Source organism: Schistocerca serialis, unplaced genomic scaffold (assembly GCF_023864345.2).
Source record: "Schistocerca serialis cubense isolate TAMUIC-IGC-003099 unplaced genomic scaffold, iqSchSeri2.2 HiC_scaffold_1362, whole genome shotgun sequence".
Taxonomy (NCBI): domain Eukaryota; kingdom Metazoa; phylum Arthropoda; class Insecta; order Orthoptera; family Acrididae; genus Schistocerca; species Schistocerca serialis.
The window spans coordinates 54,740,412-54,752,834 of NW_026047583.1; positions in this window are offsets into that span (position 1 = coordinate 54,740,412).

The window sequence follows — 12,423 nt, forward strand, 5'->3', positions numbered from 1 at the left end:
TCCAGTGAGTCTAGATTTTCGTTTCCAATGCGAAACTGATAGTTAATTGTAGCTTTCAGGGCCCCCTAATGACGATGGAGCACTCAAATTGGGTTGAGATTCAATACATCGTCCTTCAGCCGACTTGTCTCCAAGGTTCTATTGCTGCCTCGGGCACGTTATGGTCGTTCTCCTGAGAGTCTCGGTTTTCGAATCCGACGCAAGACTGATATTTAATTGCAACGTTCAGGGCCTCCTAGTGACGATGGAACACTCAAATTGCGTCGAGGTTCAATACATCGTCATCCAGCCGACTTGCCTCCAAGGGGATATTGCTGCCTCGGGCACCATATGGTCCGTCTCCCGTGAGTTTAAATTTTAGCATCTGACGCAAAAATGATAGTGAATTGTAACGTTCAGCGCCTCCTAATGACGATGGAACACTCAAATTGCGTCGAGAGTCAATACATCGTCCACCAGCCGCCTTGTCTCCAACGGGATATTGCTGCCTCGTGCACCATGAAGTCCGTCTCCTGTGACTCTAGATTTTCGAATCCGACAGAAAACTGATAGTTAATTGTAACTTTGAGGACCTCCTAATGACGATGGAGAACTCAAATTGCGTCGAGATTCAATACATCGTCCTCCAGCCGACTTGTCTCCAAGGGGATATTGCTGCCTCGGGCACCATATATTCCTTCTCCTGTGAGTCTATATTTTCGAATCCGACGCAAAACTTGTAGTTAATTGTAACGATCAAAGCCTCCTAATGACAATGGAACACACAAATTGCGTCGAGATTCAATACATCGTCCTCGCGCCGACTTGTCTCCAACGGGATATTGCTGCCTCGGGCACCATGTGGTCCGTCTCCTGTGAGTCTAGATTTTCGAATCCGACGCAAAAGTTATTGTTAATGGTAACGTTCAGGGACTCTTAATGACGAAGGAACACTCAAATTGCGTCGAGATTCAATACATCGTCCTCCAGCCGACTTGTCTCCAAGGGTCTATTGCTGCATCGGCCACCTTAAGATCGTTCTGCTCTGAGTCTAGATTTTCGGATCCGACGCATAACTGATACTTAATTGTAACGTTCAGCGCTTCCTAATGACGATAGAAGACTCAAATTGCGTCGAGATTTCATACATCGTACTCCAGCCGACTTGTCTACAAGGGGATATTGCTGCCTCGGGCACCTTATTGTCCGCCTCCTGTGAGTCTCGATTTTCGAATCCGACGCAAAACTGATGGTTAATTGTAACGTTCATGGCCTCCTAATGACGATGGAACACTCAAATTAAGTCGAGATTCAATACATCGTCCTCCAGCCGACTTGTCTCCAAGGAGATATTGCTACCTCGGGCACCATATGGTCCGTCCCCTGTGAGTCTAGATTAACGAATCCGACGCATAACTTGTAGTTAATTGTAACGTTCAGGGCCTCCTAAAGACGATGGAACACTCAAATTGCGTCGAGATTCAATGCATCGTCCTCCAGCCGACTTGTGTACAAGGGGATATTGCTGCCTCGGGCACCTTATGGTCGTTCTCCTGTGAGTCTATATTTTAGAATCAGACGCATAACTGATAGTTAATTGTAACATTCAGCGCCCCCTAATGACGATGGAACACTCAAATTGCGTCGTGATTCAACACGGCGGCCTCCAGCCGACTTGTCTCCAAGTGTCTATTGCTACCTGGGGCACCGCATGGTCGTTCTCCTGTGAGTCTAGTTTTCGAATCCGACGCATAACTGATGGTTAATTGTAACGTTCAGGGACTCCTAATGACTATGGAACACTGAAATTGCCTCGAGATTCAATACATCGTCCTTCAGCCGACTTGTCTCCAAGCGTCGATTGCTGCCTCGGGCACCTTATGGTCGTTCTCCTGTGAGTCTACATTTTCGATTCCGACACATAACTGAAAGTTAATTGTAATGTTCACCGCCTCCTAATGACGATGGAACACTCAAATTGCGTCGAGATTCAGTACATCGTCCTCCAGCCAACTTGTTTCCATGGGTTTACAGCTACCTCGGTCACCTTATGGTCGTTCGCCTGTGAGTCCAGATATTCAAATCCGACGCAAAACGGACTGCTAATTGTAACGTTCAGAGCCTCCTAATGATGATGGAACACTCAAATTGCGTCGAGATTCAATACATCGTCCTCCAGCCGAGTTGTCTCCAAGGGAATATTGCTGCCTCGGGCACCATATAGTCCTTCTCCTGTGAGTCTAGAATTTAGAATCCGACGCAAAACTGATAGTTAATTGTAACGTTCAGGACCTCCTAATGTCGATGGAACACTCAAATTGCGTCGAGATTCAATACATCGTCCTCCAGGCGACTTGTCTCCAAAGGGATATTGCTGTCTCGGGCACCTTACGCTCCGTCTCCTGTGAGTCTAGATTTTCGAATCCGCCGCAAAACTGATGGTTAATTGTAACGGTCAGGGTTCATAATGACGATAGAACACTCAAATTGCGTCGAGATTCAATACGTCGTCCTCCAGCCGATTTGTCTCAAATGGGATAATGCTGCCTCGGCCACCATATGGTCCGTCTACTGTGAGTCTAGATCTTTGGTTTCCGACGCAAAAGTTGTAGTTAATTGTAACGTTCAGGGCCTTCTAATAACGATCGAACACTCAAATTACGTCGAGATTTAATACATCGTCCACCCGCCGCCTTGTCTCCAACGGGATATTGCTGCCTCGGGCATCATGTGGTCCGTCTCCTGTGAGTCTAGATTTTCGAATCCGGCGCAAAACTGATAGTTAATTGTTACGTTCAGGACCTCCTATCGACGATGGAACAATCAAATTGCGTCGAGATTCAATACATCGTCCTCCAGCCGACTTGTCTACAAGGGGATTTTGCTGCCTCGGGATTCTTATGGTCCGCCTCCTGTGATTCTAGATTTTCGAATCCGACGCAAAACTGATGGTTAATTGTAACGTTCATGGCCTCCTAATGACGATGGAAAACTCAAATTGCGTCTAGGTTCAATACACCGTCCTCCAGCCGACTTGTCTCCAAGGGTATGTGGTGCCTCGCGCACCTTATCGTCGTTCTACTGAGAGACTAGATTTTCGAATCCGACGCAAAACTAATAGTTAATTGTAACGTTCAGGGCCTCCTAATGACTATAGAACACTCAAATTGCTTCGAGATTCAATACGTCGTCCTCCAGCCGACTTGTCTCCAAGGGTCTATTGCTGCTTCGGGTACCTTACGGTGCTTCTCCTGTGACTCTAGATTTTCGGATCCGACGTTAACTGATAGTTAATTGTAATGACGGTGGAACACTCTAATTGCGTCGAGATTCAATACATCGTCCTCCAGCCAACTTGTCTCCAAAGGGATATTGCTGCCTCGGGCACTTTATGCTACGCCTCCTGTGAGTCTAGATTTTCGAATCCAACGCAAAACTGATTTTTAATTGTAACGTTAAGGGCCTCCTATTGACGATGGAGCACTCAAATTGCGTCGAGATTCAATACGTCGTCCACCCGCCGCCTTGTCTCCAACTTGATATTGCTGCCTCGGGCACCATGTGGTCCGTCCCCTGTGAGTCTATATTTTCGAATCCGACGCAAAACTGATGGTTAATTGTAACGTTCATGGGCTCCTAATGACGATGGAACATTCAAATCGCGTCGAGATTCAATACATTGTCCTCTAGCCCACTTGTCTCCAAGGGGATATTGCTGCCTCGGGCACCTTATCGTCGTTCTTCTGTGAGTCTAGATTTTCGAATCCGACGCAAAACTAATAGTTAATTGTAACGTTCAGGGCCTCCTAATGTCGATAGAACACTCAAATTGCGTCGAGATTCAATACGTCGACCTCCAGCCGATTTGTCTCCAAGAGGATTTTGCTGCCTCGGGCACCATATGGTCCGTCTCCTGTGAGTCTAGATTTTCGAATCCGACGCAAACGTTGTAGTTAATTGTAACGTTCAGGGCCTCCTAATGACGGTGGAACACTCAAATTACGTCGAGATTCAATACATCGTCCACCAGCCGCCTTGTCTCCAACACGATATTGCTGCCGCGGGCACAATGGGATCCGTCTCCTGTGACTCTAGATTTTCGAATCCGACGCAAAACTGATAGTTAATTGTAACGTTGAGGTCCTCCTAATGACAATGGAAAACTCAAATTGCGTCGAGATTCAATACATCGTCCTCCAGCGGATTGGTCTCCAAGGGGATATTGCTGCCTCGGGCACCTCATGGTACGTCTACAGTTTGTCTAGATTTTCGAATCCGACGAAAAACTGATAGTTAATTGTAACATTCAGGGCCTCCTAATCACGATGGAACACTCAAATTGCGTCGCGATACAATACATCGTCCTCCAGCCGACTTGACTCCAAGGGTCTATTGCTGCCTCGGGCACCTTATGGTAGTTCTCCTGTGAGTCTAGATTTTCGAATCCGACGCGAAACTGATATTGAATTGTAACGTTAAGGGCCTCATAATGACGATGGAACACTCAAATTGCGTCGAGATTCAATACATCGTCCTCCCGCTGACTTGTCTCCAACGGGATATTGCTGCCTCGGGAACCATGTGGCCCTTGTCCCGTGAGTCTTGATTTTCGAATCCGACGCAAAACTGATAGTTAATTGTAACTTTCAGGGCCTCCTAATGACGATGGAACACTCAAATTGCGTGGCGATTCAATACATCGTCCTCCAGCCGACTTGTCTCCACGGATCTATTGCTACCTCACTCTCCTTATGGTAGATCTCCTGCGAGTGCAGACATTCGAATCCGACGCAAAACGCAATGCCAATTGTAACTTTCAGAACCTCGTAACGACGATGGAGCACTCAAATTGCATCGAGATTCAATACATCGTTCTCCAGCCGACTTGTCTCCAAGGGTCTGTTGCTGCCTCGGGCACCTAATGGTCCGTCTCCTGTGAGTCTAGATTTTCAAATGCGAAGCCAACATGATAGTTAATTGTAACGTTCAGGGACTCCAAATAACGGTGGAACAGTCAAATTGCGTCGAGATTTAATACATCGGCTCCCAGCCGACTTGTCTTCAAGGTGATATTGCCTCCTCGGACACCTTATGGTCGTTCTCCTGTGAGTCTAGATTTTAGAATCAGACGCATAACTGATGGTTAATTGTAACGTTCAGGGCCTCCTAATGACGATGGAACACTCAAATTGTGTCGAGATTCAATACATCCTCCTCCAGCCGTCTTGTCTACAAGGGGATATTGCTGCCTCGGGCACCTTATGGTACGTCCCTGTGACTCTAGATTTTCCAATCCGACGCAAACCTGATGGTTAAATGTAACGTTCAGACCCTCCTAATGACGATGGAACACTCAAATTGCGTCGAGATTCAATACATCTTCCTCCTGCCGACTTGTCTTCAAGGGGATATTGCTGCCGCGGGCACCTTATGGTCGTTCTCCTGTGAGTCTTGATTTTTGAATCCGACGCAAAACTGATAGTTATTTGTCACGTTCATGGCCTCCTAATGACGATGGAACACTCAAATTGCGTCGAGATTCAATACATCTTCCGCTGGCCGACTTGTCTCCAAGGTGATGTTGCTGCCTGGGGCACCGCATGGTCGTTCTCCTGTGAGTCTAGATTTTCGAATCCGACGCATAACTGTTAGTTAATTGTAACGTTCAGGGCCTCCTAATGACGATGGAACACTGAAATTGCGTCGAGATTCAATACATCGTCCTTCAGCCGACTTGTCTCCAAGCGTCCATTGCTGCATCGGGCACCTTATGGTCGTTCTCCTGTGAGTCTACATTTTCAATTCCGACACATAACTGATAGTTAATTATAACGTTAAGGGCCTCCTAATGACGACGTAACACTCAAATTGCGTCGAGAATTAATACATCGTCATCCAGCCGACTTGTCTCCAAGGGGATATTGCTGCCTCGGGCACCATATGGTCCGTCCCCTGTGGGTATAGATTTTCGAATCCGACGCAAACCTTGTAGTTAAAAGTAACGTTCAGGGCCTCCTAATGACAATGGAACACTCAAATTGCGTCGAGATTCAATACATCGTTCTCCAGCCGACTTGTCTCCAAGGGGATATTGCTGCCTCGGGCACCATATGGTCCGTAACCTGTGAGTCTAGATTTTCGAATCCGACGCAAAATTTGTAGTTAAAAGTAACGATCAAGGCATCCTAAAGACGATGGAACACTCAAATTGCGTCGAGATTCAATACATCGTCCTCGTCCCTACTTGTCTCGAACGGGATATTGCTGCCTTGGGCACCATATGGTCCGTCTCCTGTGAGTCTAGATTTTCGAATCCGACGAAAAACTAATAGTTAATTGTAACGTTCAAGGCCTCCTAATGACGACAGAACACTCAAATTGCGTCGAGATTCAATACGTCGTCCTCCAGCCGACTTGTCTCCAAGGGTCTATTACTGCTTCGGGTATTTTATCGTCGTTCTCCTGTGAGTCTAGATTTTCGGTTCCGACGCATTACTGATAGGTAATTGTAACGTTTAGCGCCTCCTAATGACGATAGAGCACTCAAATTACGTCGAGATTCAATACATCGTTCTGCAGCCGACTTGTCTACAAGGGGATATTGCTGCCTCGCGCACCTTATGGTGCGCATCCTGTGAGTCTAGCTTTTCGAATCCGACGCAAAACTGATGGTTAATTGCAACGTTCATTGCCTCCTAATGACGATGAAACACTCAAATTGCGTCGAGATTCAATACATTGTCCTCCAGCCGACTTGTCTCTAAGGGGATATTGCTGCCTCGGGCATCTTATCGTCGTTCTTCTGTGAGTTTAGATTTACATATCCGACACAAAACTAATAGTTAATGGTAACGTTCCGGGCCTCCTAATGACGATAGAACACTTAAATTGCGTCGAGATTCAATACGACGTCCTCCAGCCGACTTGTTTCCAAGGGGATATTGCTGCCAGGGCACCGTATGTTCCGTCCCCTGTGAGTCTAAATTAACGAATCCGACGCATAACTTGTAGTTAATTGTAACGTTCCGGGCCTCCTAATGACGATAGACCTCTCAAATTGCGTCGAGATTCAACACGTCGTCCTCCAGCCGACTTGTCTCCATGTATCTATTGCTGCCTGGGGCACCCCATGGACCGTTCTCCTGTGAGTCTAGATTTTCGAATCCGACGCATAACTGATAGCTAATTGTTACGTTCAAGGCCTCCTAATGACGATGGAACACTGAAATTGCGTCGAGATTCAATACATCGTCCTTCAGCCGACTTGTCTCCAAGCGTCGATTGCTGCCTCGGGCACCTTATGGTCGATCTCCTGTTAGTCTACATTGTCGATTCCGACACATAACTGATAGTTAATTGTAACGTTCAGCGCCTCCTAATGATGATGGAACACCCAAATTGCGTCGAGATTCAACTCTTCATCCTCCAGCCAACTTGTTTCCATGGGTTTACTGCTACCTCGGTCATTTTATTGTCGTTCTCCTGTGAGTCCAGATATTCAAATCCGACGCTAAACGGACTGCTAATTGTAACGTTCAGAGCCTCCTAATGATGATGGAACACTCAAATTGCGTCGAGATTCAATACATCGTCCTCCAGCCGACTTGTCTCCAAGGGGATATTGCTGCCTCGGGCACCATATATTCCATCTCCTGTGAGTCTAGAATTTCGAATGCGTCGCAAAACTGATAGTTAATTGTAACGTTCAGGACCTCCTAATGACGATGGAACACTCAAATTGCGTCGAGATTCAATACATCGTCCTCCAGCCGACTTGTCTCCAAAGGGATATTGCTGTCTCGGGCGCCTTATGCTCCGTCTCCTGTGAGTCCAGATTTTCGAATCCGACGCAAAAATGGTGGTTAATTGTAACGGTCAGGGCCTCATAATGACGATGGAACACCAAAATTGCGTCGCGATTCAATACATCGTCCTCCAGCCGACTTGTCTCCAAGGGTCATTTGCTGCCACGGGTACCTTATGGTCGTTCTTCTGTGAGTCTAGATTTTCGGATCCGACGCTTAACTGATAGTTAATTGTAACGTTCAGCGCCTTCTAATGACGGTAGAACACTCAACTTGTTTCGAGATTCAATACATCGTCCACCCGCCGCCTTGTCTCCAACAGGACATTGCTGCCTCGGGCACCATGTGGTCCGTCTCCTGAGATTCTAGATTTTCGAATCCGACGCAAAACTGATAGTTAATTGTAACGTTCACGAAATCCTAATGACGATGGAACACTCAAATTGCGTCGAGATTCAATACATCGTCCTCCAGCCGACTTGTCTCCAAAAGAATATTGCTGCCTCGGGCACCATATAGTCCTTCTCCTGTGAGTCTAGAATTTCGAATCCGACGCAAAACTGATAGTTAATTGTAACGTTCAGGACCTCCTAATGTCGATAGAACACTCAAATTGCGTCGAGATTCAATACGTCGTCCTCCAGCCGATTTGTCTCCAATGGGATAATGCTGCCTCGGGCACCATATGGTCCGTCTACTGTGAGTCTAGATTTTTGGTTTCCGACGCAAAAGTTGTAGTTAATTGTAACGTTCAGGGCCTTCTAATAACGATCGAACACTCAAATTACGTCGAGATCTAATACATCGTCCACCCGCCGCCTTGTCTCCAACGGGATATTGCTGCCTCGGGCACCATGTGGTCCGTCTCCTGTGAGTCTAGATTTTCGAATCCGGCGTAAAACTGATAGTTAATTGTTACGTTCAGGACCTCCTATCGACGATGGAACAATCAAATTGCGTCTAGGTTCAATACACCGTCCTCCAGCCGACTTGTCTCCAAGGGGATATTGGTGCCTCGGGCACCTTATCGTCGTTCTTCTGTGAGACTAGATTTTCGAATCCGACGCAAAACTAATAGTTAATTGTAACGTTCAGGGCCTCCTAATGACTATAGAACACTCAAATTGCTTCGAGATTCAATACGTCGTCCTCCAGCCGACTTGTCTCCAAGGGTCTATTGCTGCTTCGGGTACCTTACGGTGCTTCTCCTGTGACTCTAGATTTTCGGATCCGACGTTAACTGATAGTTAATTGTAATGACGATGGAACACTCAAATTGCGTCGAGATTCAATACATCGTCCTCCTGCCAACTTGTCTCCAAAGGGATATTGCTGTCTCGGGCACTTTATGCTACGCCACCTGTGAGTCTAGATTTTCAAATCCAACGCAAAACTGATTTTTAATTGTAACGTTAACTGCCTCCTATTGACGATGGAGCACTCAAATTGCGTCGAGATTCAATACGTCGTCCACCCGCCGCCTTGTCTCCAACTTGATATTGCTGCCTCGGGCACCATGTGGTCCGTCCCCTGTGAGTCTATATTTTCGAATCCGACGCAAAACCGATGGTTAATTGTAAAATTCATGGGCTCCTAATGACGATGGAACATTCAAATCGCGTCGAGATTCAATACATTGTCCTCCAGCCCACTTGTCTCCAAGGGGATATTGCTGCCTCGGGCACCTTATCGTCGTTCTTCTGTGAGTCTAGATTTTCGAATCCGACGCAAAACTAATAGTTAACTGTAACGTTCAGGGCCTCCTAATGTCGATAGAACACTCAAATTGCGTCGAGATTCAATACGTCGTCCTCCAGCCGATTTGTCTCCAAGAGGATTTTGCTGCCTCGGGCACCATATGGTCCGTCTCCTGTGAGTCTAGATTTTCGAATCCGACGCAAACGTTGTAGTTAATTGTAACGTTCAGGGCCTCCTAATGACGATGGAACACTCAAATTACGTCGAGATTCAATACATCGTCCACCAGCCGCCTTGTCTCCAACAGGATATTGCTGCCGCGGGCACAATGGGATCCGTCTCCTGTGACTCTAGATTTTCGAATCCGACGCAAAACTGATAGTTAATTGTAACGTTGAGGTCCTCCTAATGACGATGGAAAACTCAAATTGCGTCGAGATTCAATACATCGTCCTTCAGCCGACTTGTCTCCAAAGGGATATAGCTGTCTCGGGCACCCTGTGCTCCGTCTCCTGTGAGTCTCGATTTTCGAATCCGACGAAAAACTGATGGTTATTTGTAACTCTAAGGGCCTCCTAATGACGATGGAACACTCAAATTGCGTCGAGATTCAAAACATCGTCCACCCGCCGCCTTGTCTCCAACGGGATATTGCTGCCTCGGGCACCAAGTGGTCCGTCTCCCGAGAGTCTAGATTTTCGAATCCGACGAAAAACTGATAGGTAATTGTTACGTTCAGGACCTCCTAATGACGATGGAACACTCAAATTGCGTCGAGATTCTATACATCGTCCTCCAGCCAAATTGTCTCCAATGGGATATTGCTGTCTCGGGCACCTTACGCTCCGTCTCCTGTGAGTCTAGATTTTCGAATCCGACGCAAAACTTGTAGTTAATTGTAACGTTCACAGCCTCCTAATAACAATGGAACACTCAGATTGCGTGGAGATTCAATATATCGTCCTCGCGCCGACTTGTCTCCAACGGGAAATTGCTGCCTCGGGCACCATGTGGTCCGTCTCCTGTGAGTCCAGAATTTCGAATCCGACGCAAAATTGATAGTTGATCTTAACGTTCAGGGACTCCTAATGACGAAGGAACACTCAAGTAGCGTCGGGATTCAATACATCGTCCTCCAGCCGACTTGTCTCCAAGGGTCTATTTCTGCCTCGGGCACCTTTTTGTCATTCTCCTGTGAGTCTAGATTTTTGGATCCGACGCATAACTGATAGTTAATTGTAACGTTCAGCGCCTCCTAATGACGATAGAACACTCAAATTGCGTCGAAATTCAATACATCGTCCTCCAGCCGACTTGACTCGAACGGTGTATTGCTGCATCGGGCACCTTATGGTCGTTCACCTGTGAGTCTAGATTTTCAGATCCGACCCATAACTGATAGTTCATTGCAAAGTTCAGCGCTTCCTAATGACGATAGAGCACTCAAATTTAGTTGAGATTCAATACATCGTCCTCCAGCCGACTTGTCTCCAAGGGGATATTGCTGCCTCGGGCATCTTATCCTCGTTCATCTGTGAGTCTAGATTTTCGAATCCGACGCAAAACTAATAGTAAATTGTAACGTTTAGGGCCTCCTAATGACAATAGAACACTCAAACTGCTTCGAGATTCAATACGTCGTCCTCCAGCCGACTTGTCTCCAAGGGTCTATTGCTGCTTCGGATACCTTATGGTCCGTCTCCTGTGAGTCTAGATTTTCGGATCCGACGCGTAACTGATAGTTAATTGTAACGTTCAGCGCCTCCTAATGACGATTGAACATTCAAATTGCTTCCAGATTCAATACATCGTCCATCCGCCGCCTTGTCTCCAACGGGGTATTGCTGCCTCAAGCAACATGTGGTCCGTCTCCTGTTAGTCTAGATTTTCGAATCCGACGCAAAAATGATAGTTAATGCTAACGTTCAGGGACTCCTAATGACGAAGGAACACTCAAATTGCGTCGAGATTCAATACATCTTCCTCCAGCCGACTTGTCATCAAGGGGATATTGCTTCCTGGGGCACCTTATCGTCGTTCTTCTGTGAGTCCAGATTTTCGAATCCGACGCAAAACTAATAGTTAATTGTAACGTTCAGGGCCTCCTAATGACTATAGAACACTCAAATTGCTTCGAGATTCAATACGTCGTCCTCCAGCCGACTTGTCTCCGAGGGGATATTGCTGCCTCGGGCACCAAATGGTCCGTCTCCTGTGAATCTAGATTTTCGAATCCGACGTAAGAGTTGTAGTTAATTGTAACGTTCAGGGCCTCCTAATGACGACGGAACACTCAAATTACGTCGAGATTCAATACATCGTCTACCCGCCGCCTTGTCTCCAACGGGATATTGCTGCCTCGGGCACCATGTGGTCCGTCCCCTGTGACTGTAGATTTTGGAATCCGACGCAAAACTGATAGTTAATTGTAACCTTGAGGACCTCCTAATGACGATGGAAAACTCAAATTGCGTCGAGATTCATTACATCGTCCAACAGCCGACTTGTCTCCAAAGGGATATTGCTGTCTCGGGCACCTTGTGCTCCGTCTCCTGTGAGTCTCGATTTTCGAATCCGACGAAAAACTGATGGTTTATTGTTACGTTAAGGGCCTCCTAATGACCATGGAACACTCAAATTGTGTCGAGATTCAATTAATCGTCTTCCAGCCGACTTGTCCCCAAGGGGATATTGCTGCATCGGGCACCAAATGTTTCGTCTCCTGTGAGTCTACATTTTCGAATCCGACGCAAAACTTGTAGTTAATTGTAACGATCAGGGCCTCCTAATGACGATGGAACACTCAAATTGCGTCGAGATTCAATACATCGCCTCGCGAAGACTTGTCTCCAACGGGATATTGCTGCCTCGTGCACCATGTGGTACGTCTCCTGTGAGTCTAGATTTTCGAAACCGACGCAAAAGTTATAGTTAATGGTAA